Consider the following 6,545-nt stretch of genomic DNA (forward strand, 5'->3'; position numbering starts at 1 on the left):
TCATTAAGAGGCTAGCATGGTGTGTCAGGAATATCTGTATTCACTTGTTTATCTGGCAACTATTTATTGGATCCTTCAACAAATACTGGAACGCAGGTTTTGGAGAAAGGCTGACTTGGGTTTAATCCTAGTTGTGTGCTATCCAGGTAGGCAGGGGCCACATCATAACATACTTTGGATGTCACAAATGAGCTGTGTTTAACCTGTAAATGATAGGGGCCCTCTGTGACGGTGGGGGAATTCATTACACTCCTGGATCCTGTTTCTTTTTCTGTGCAGTGTGGCTTTTGTATCATCTTGGCACAGTGTTCGAGAGAAATCAATGCGGAAATATTGTTAAAGGTCCAGTGTAGTGTCTGGCGTATGGTTACATCCGAACCTGTCAATTTCTCCTCCCTCAGATCCCCTCTGCTTTGTACTGACAGCTGAACAGGTGTGCTGGTTGCATAGCAGTGGCCAGGAGAGAGGCCGTTTTTGGCACCGTATTCATGCTTATGGCAGGGGTCACTGTAGCCATGGGTGGCTGAGAGTCCAATCAACCCAGCTGCGAGATGTGGACATTTTGATGGGAATAAGAAGAATTTTAAAGAGTTCATTTCAGAGTGCCCTCCTTTGGCTCCTATCAGCAAAGCTCTAGTCCCCCTCCATCCAGCTTTGCTGGTCTGGGATGGATGTGGTCAGGGGGGATGGTGCATTTAGCTTGGCCCCAGTGTGTGCACAATCATTCTTGAGGCAGGACTGAACCAGTGGCACGGTGCATTTGGTAGGAGGGTGGGGGCCATTTATCATGGAGCTGGCTGGGCCCCCAGAGGCCTGGAGGTGTGCGGAGTAGTTACCTCGCTGAGTAGAAAGCCGGTGGGGAGAAAAAACAAATCAAGCCGAGTGGTTATCTGACTGCCTTCTGCTTGGCATTCTAGGGCGAGACCAAATGCTTGGTGAAAATGCTTTCCTAGAGAGGACACTCAGTGCTCCTCAAGTCAGCAGGGGACAGAGTGCTCAGTCTCCTGGAGGCCAGGATGCCCTGCCTCCTCCTTCATCCGGGGCTCCCTGTGGCTGCTGTGCACCCTGGGCACATCCCATCCCTTCTCCTCCTATGAGAGGCTCCTCCATCACCTCCTCTTCCTTTCCCGCCTCCCCGTCTGTGTGGTTGTTTGTGGCCCAGAGGCCTTCGTATTTTTCACAGCCTCTGTGCTAACACACATGTGGCCCAGCTGCTGAGGGGCTTCTCATATTGGACTGTGTGGACCCTGGGCTCCTGTGGGCAGACACCCAACCTCACAGTGGCAGGAGACCAGGTTTCTTTCCCAGCTTTGCTACAGACACTGGACGTGGGACCTATAGACAACCTCTTCTCTTTTTGGAATTTCGGGGCCTCATCTGGAAAGAAGCATTGCAGTGACGGGCCCACATATGCCAGAATCTGAGGGTTCAGGGTTTGCACAGACAGTTGGGCATGCGGTGGCAGGAAGAAGGACCCTTTGGTCCTGGACTTGCAAATGTCACGTGAGACGGCACCCGGGTCATGTGGAAGTAGCTCTCACAGAATATATTATATCAAATATTATCACAGGTTATCTCAAGAAATAACCACATAAAATTTGTTCCTGAAAGAGGTTATTTCCATTATGCTATAAAATTATTCCAATTTGGGCTACATTCAATGAGTTGCCTCGGACAGTTTTGAAAATCTTTACAGTCCTACTAAAAGCATGTTACAACAGAAGGAAATAGGTACGTGCCCTGACTGAGGGGAGCTCACGTCTGGTTAGACTCTCAGTCCCCATACTTCAGTTAGCCCTTACGGTGGCCATGTTCAGTGCCACCGTATCATAAAGGGGGTCCCTTGTACAACATGCACAGGAGAGCAGATTTCGCCCCATAATGCAGTAGGAACCCTTTCAGAATGATGAGCAGGGAGAGTAACATTCCTAGTTTCCCTCGTTGGCACGGAGCAGGGCCCAGATTGGAGGAGGGCATGAATTAGATGTCTGTGGCTGAGTCTGGAAGAATGGCACCCATCACTGGGAGCAGGGAGGAGAGGTGGGAAGGATTTAAAAGCTATTACGCAGGTAGAATCAGAACTGATGGAGCCTTGAATCCTTCGATGGGAGAAGTGAGGAGGAGAAGAGAGTCAAGTACAACTCCACGTTTGTTATTGACCTTCTTAGAGTCATTGCCTGGGAAGCCAGACTGCAGAGCCCATGGAAGGTGAAGGAGCAGAGACAGGGAGTGTAGACAGCTCTTTGAAAAGCCTGTCTATGTGAGATAGATAGAGGGCCGGGGGAGATTTTTCTTTTCTTTTTAAGGTAAGGGAAGTCTGAGAGTATTTGTATGCTGGAGGGAGGGGTGTCTTCGGTGAGCAGATGCCTGGCAGTCCAGAATACAGAAGGGGTAACTGATGGGCTGGCCTCCTGCGTGATGCCTGGTACAGAGGAAGGTGGAGGCAGACACATCTTTCCTCTGAGGAGAAGGACGTAGGGAGATGCGGAGGCTTCTGAATTTGTGGGCAATGAGAAAAAACATTGAGGGAGTTTATACCTAATCCCTCTCTTGTCACTTTGAAGTAGGAAGCAAGGTGCTTTGTTGTGAGATGGGGGCGGGGGCGAAGAGGGCCTGCAGGCTGAGGACGGTGGAGCAGTGCAGGGGAGCTGCCTGGGGACTGAGGCGTGTTGATGCCACTGCCAGGAGGGGGTCCGGGGGGCGAGCATGGCTGGGCCATTACCTCCAGCATGAGGAGGGGCTCAGTGGGGTGATAACGGGGCACGTGGTTGGCGTGGCCCATGGCTGGGTTCTTCTGGGAAGTGTGGCAGAGGAGACACAGAGAGAAGACCCAGAGAATGATGGGAATGACAGATGATAGCAGTAGGAAGAAGGGAGGACTAAGCAGGGAGGTGACGTGCTTGGAGAACAACTCAAGTGACTGGACATCATGATAAGGCCACATAAAAGATGCCAGATGATTCAGGGAGCTGAGAAGAAACAGGCTCTTGTCAGAAGTTAGAGTTAAAATTTTAGAGCCAGAAATCTTCTGAGTGAACCTAAGATCCACGGTGTGGCTGCTGAGGCCGTGGTGCAAATGGTCACTGACTTTACACTAAGCACAACACGAAATGCTTTAGCTAGATTTTGTCACTAAATCTCATAATAACCCTTGTTTTCTAGATGAGAACCTGAGGCAGAGAGGGAGGAGACAGCTTGATCAAGGAGCCACAACTCGTCAGCCTCCGAGGCTGGGATGTGAAGGTAGGTGGTCTTTTTCACTCTCAATTGCTACTCATAACACCCTGTCGGCATGTCATCCTGTTGGCTGAGACAGCTCTGTGCNTGTCGGTTACTCCTCCAGCCACTCAGACCCTCCACTGCCATCTCCAAGCTCCTCCCACCTCCTCCCTTGGCCTCACGGGCACACCAGGCTAACACCACTCTCCCTCTTATAACTGCATTCTACTGTGTTTGTTTTCCATGCTGAATTTTCAGTTCCATGAAGGCAAGGGGCAAGCCTGTCCCATTCATAGCTGAGTCCCTGGTGCCTGGCATGGTGCTGATATGTGTATAGTTGGTACTCAATCCTTGTCTGATAGATGAGTAGAAGTATCTATGCCGGCTTTTCCATTTTATGGCAGCAAGGAAACATCACCTCTAAGCACTTAGATCTTTTTCTGTGCCTATTTTACAGGGAGGAAAGACTGAGGCCGAGCTCCAAGCCCTGGCACTATATACTCATGTAAACGACCCAGTGACTCTCTGCTTGAACTTGTGCTGTCCCACTCCATCAGACAACGGACCCTTTCTGACCACACCAGGTTTTTCTCATTTTGCACAGTTTAAGAGCTGAATTTCCAGCTGCTGGAAAGTGTTTATTTGTGACTCTGTCTGACAACAGGGAGGCTCTTCTTTGCTGTCCTTTCCTGCCTGACCTCATCCTTAATAATCCCACCACCACACTGCTCCCTGCTCCTGAATCTCTGTAGCAGCCGAGCCTGTGTTGGGTAGCCTGCTGATGTGGAAAAAGACTGTTTCTCTGGCACCCTGAAGGGTTTTCCAATAAAGCTCTCTTCAATTCAAAGACACCTGGCCATATAGTACCAATGGCATTGCTTACCTGAAAAGAGAGGCGCAGGGATGCTGGGGTGCTGTTGCACGTCACCCTGTTATCTGAGCCTGATGGGGTGATTTTCCTTGTGGGATATACAAGTATTTCTGCATAGCTCAAGTGCATGAAGACCTTCACCTACATACCCCCGCAGTCCAGTGCACACCGGGCTGCTGCTGGCTTCCTACGGACCTGGCCTGGCGGGGATAACAGGCTGTATTCCAGAAAACAAGCAGGCCCTGACCTGAAATTCTCCCAGCCTCGCTTCAAGGTCACAGCTCCTTTTCCCACTCACCGTGTGGAAACACGACCTCCTCTGTAAAACTAACTGGAGAGCCTGGAGAAGCTGGAAGGACACTTTGAGCTTGGGCATGCACTGATTCTCTGAGGAGTCCGTCCTACTGGGGAAGGGGCAGGGGTCAGAGGAGGATACAGCATTTGACGGCAGGAGATATTGATTCTGGTCTGGGCTTTGCCCCAAACTTGACCTTGGAGCAGCATCTGTCTTGCTCAGCCTAGTAGCTGGGGTCCCTCAGAGGGGGCCCGGTGTAGAGTAAGCCTGCAGTAAATACATCCTCAGTGTTTGCTCCTGTTGGATAAATTGACAGCTTAGAACTCCTCAGGCTCCGGTGTCCTTTCCAGTAAAATGGGTATAAGGAAGGAGGACTGGGATCATGTACAACAAACACTGACTCAGTATCTGGCACAAGTCACCATTTCATTGCTTGATTCTGGCCTAACTGCTTCCAAGAGAGAGCGCTTCCTGCTTTTTCAGTTCTGGGCTCAGCGCTGGACAGTGAGCGGAACTGAGAGCCATTGGGTGGCTGCTCTGTGCCCTGCACACAGCGTGTGCTGTCACATTTTATCCTCACAGCAGCCCTGTGACACAGAATTATAATCACCCCCAGGTTACACATGATGAGACTGGCCCCGGGCAGGTAAGGCACTTCTGTGAGGTCACTAGGTGAGGAAATTGCAGATCCAGGTTTCAAACTCCAGGATGGCCTGATTCCAAAGAAGGTACTCTTTTCACTGCACCCGCTGCCTCTAGGATGGGAGGCTGTGTGATATACCTGCCAAGGCCCATCCGCTCGCCTCTGACCCCAAGTCATCCTTGGTATGTCCAGGCTCATGCTGTAGGGAGAATGGCCTTGGGCTCCACTAATCTGAAACGGGGTCTTTACTGCCTGCTTTGCCACCTCTTGGTAGACAGTGTGGATTAGGCCAATGGGTATTGGCAGAGAAATAACCACAGCATCCTCCTATCCTTTAATTGTGTTTGATCCAATGGCTAATGGAATCATTTAGCAAAAGAGAGTAATTGTAGGTGTGCCTGCCTCCGATGGTTGCCACCAGATCAACGGCCCTTTATTGTCTTCTGCCTTCCCCGCCTAGGTGCAGGCAATGGCATCAGATTGGTATTGGCATCAGTTTCTGGGAAGGTAAACATGCTTCATGACCACTGTGGTGCTGGTCGATGCCCTCCAGGGTCTTCCTGTGCTGGGAGCTTGCAGCTGCCTGGGACTTCTGCCCAGAAATGGGCCTCCTATCTTGGTAGTCTCAGCATGTGACACACCAGGCCCTAGGTGCATATGGGCGATGGCACGTTTGGTCCTGAAGGCACCCAGCAAGCCTCCTCCTTGAAACAGCACCAGCTAGACAGAATCAATTTCCCATTGACTTTCAGCCCCATCTCAGACACAGCGTAATTCTTGTCTGAGGCTTTACAAAGGCCATTGACTATCTTATAAAAGATTTAAACACTTACCTTGTGGCATGCAGGAGTTCTATATATCATGATGCCTTTTTGACAATTTGTGGGGGTGGCGATGTGTTGAGGGAGGGGTAGCTGGCATCCCCGCAACAGGTGTGGCTCCGACAGACAGTGCCTGCCAGACCTGGTTGGGCAGAAATGTGAATGGATCAATGGAAGGATCCTTCTCATTGGTCACCCAGGGCGCTATTTTCCAGGGGGAGGCAGGCTCTCCTTGCGCCTTTCTGTGAACTAATCACATGGGACACAAGGTGACCCTTACCCCCACACTACCTCCACTGGGACAGAGGGCACATTCCTGGGACGTGACTGGAATTAGAGTTGGCTCTTTAGTGCATAGGGCTTTCTGATCAACAAAAACAGGAATGGTAATGATGACCCTTTGCTTTTGGTTAGCCCCCCTCCATGAGGCATGTCCAGATCTGTTCTCTTTGGGGACCCACAGAATGACTCCGGAAGTAGAGTCAAGATCACTATATTCATTTTACAGATTGGGAAACTGAAATTCAAAGAGGTTAAGTGTGTACTTGGCCAAGGTAACGCCAATTTTCAGAGAAAGGAGTATTCTCCAGTTTACCTCTCCCCTACCCTTCTACTGCCTTTTTCCATTTTTCCTCATGTTGTGCAATGTGTGTGTGTGTGTGTGTGTGTGTGTGTGTGTGTGTGTGTGTGTGTGTG

At 50.4% G+C, this 6,545-nt stretch overlaps 1 long non-coding RNA gene across 4 annotated transcripts in view; it reads left to right on the top strand.

Annotated features, from left to right (window-relative positions):
* The window catches only part of LOC109390260 (uncharacterized), a 473,964-nt gene that overhangs the window by 147,857 nt on the left and 319,562 nt on the right, over positions 1 to 6,545 (top strand). For all 4 annotated transcript variants that reach the window (XR_002125534.1, XR_002125535.1, XR_002125536.1 and 1 more), the window contains exon 3: positions 3,163 to 3,243. This is a non-coding gene — a long non-coding RNA (uncharacterized LOC109390260). The remainder of the gene's footprint in view (positions 1 to 3,162; positions 3,244 to 6,545) is intronic.

This window comes from Hipposideros armiger, unplaced genomic scaffold, assembly GCF_001890085.2.
Source record: "Hipposideros armiger isolate ML-2016 unplaced genomic scaffold, ASM189008v1 scaffold_9, whole genome shotgun sequence".
Lineage (NCBI taxonomy): Eukaryota > Metazoa > Chordata > Mammalia > Chiroptera > Hipposideridae > Hipposideros > Hipposideros armiger.